Source organism: Microtus ochrogaster, chromosome 19, assembly GCF_000317375.1.
Source record: "Microtus ochrogaster isolate Prairie Vole_2 chromosome 19, MicOch1.0, whole genome shotgun sequence".
Taxonomy (NCBI): Eukaryota; Metazoa; Chordata; class Mammalia; order Rodentia; family Cricetidae; genus Microtus; species Microtus ochrogaster.
Genome location: NC_022021.1, coordinates 37,184,055 through 37,185,392, shown reverse-complemented (window position 1 = coordinate 37,185,392; position 1,338 = coordinate 37,184,055).

Here is a 1,338-nt window from a genome sequence, read left to right as displayed (position 1 = left end):
CAATGTTTTCCATGATAGCCATTATAATAAAAATGGGTTGTGGGGCTGCTTGAAGGAGAAATCTCCACAGCAGCTGTGTATGTTTGAACCAGGAAAGTAGGAGAAGAATTATATGTTGGAGCAGGACTGAAAGAATAGCAGAAGACAGGTGATGTGAAGGGGCAAATGAAAAATACAAGGAGAAGGAGGCTGCATAGGTGGCAAAGGAAGAATAAGGGATAAATAGCATCAAAGTTGTTTGATAAAACCTCAAGAAACCATATTATTTTATGTTTACATGAAATCATATTCTTCCTATTTCTCTCTCTATGTATTTCGATATAGGTATATAGTTGTGTCTGTGTGTGATATGTGTATGTGTATGTTTGTGTGTATACAAACACACATAAATATAAAAAGCTAAGCCACTTGGTCAGACAATACTCCCTACAAGGGTCCATAGACTAATGAAATTTCAGGCATGACAAATCTCCTTTTGTACAGTCCATAGAGTAGTCTAAGTGTCTTCCTATATAATGTAGATTATTAATGTATCTTAGTTGCCTCTCAGGCTTTGCGAGTGTACTCATACTGCTGAAGATACAACATACTTAGGACTGAAGGTATACATGACTCGATCTTAATCTGACTTCAACGTCTCATTTTTATAATCTAACTTCAAGGACTCCAGAAAATACTATACAAGCCACAAAAGGAGAGAAGCAATGCCACCAGATGCAATATCTATAGATCATAAAATTAGTGCATGACACGATAAACATAATGGCACAGGAAGTGGCATTCACATGTCAGTGGCAATGAACAGCTGTCTTAGTAGATTTAGACATGTGAGAAATCATGCTTGGTGTGGAAATTTAACAGTTTTTCCAGATATAATGAGGTCAAGGACCTTAGAAAATGATCTTCTACTGCCTCTTTGCTAGGCCAACGTAATTCCTTACTACATTCTAAATCTCACTTTCATACACACAGATAAGTTTAGCTTCAATGCCCAATCAAAGAAATCTCTCTTTACAGCAAGTAGACCATCACCAAAACCTTCAGCGGGACACTAACCAAAGACAAACCAGCTGAGGAGATCCCACCCCACAGGACACATTTACATCACAGTGCCTCCCTTTGTGGATCAGGGCACATCACAGAAAATGGGAAAGGAATTTTAAAAGAGCTGGAATACCAGGAATTCTGCTATGAAATCACCTCTTATGGAAACGGCTCCACAAGCAAAACCAGAAGAATGCACTATCTATGAATAGTTAGCATCAAAAAATACAAAAAAAAAAAAAAATGATGAAACCTTGCTCCCAAGGTCCCAAAGAGGAGCGGAAGGAGGGAGAA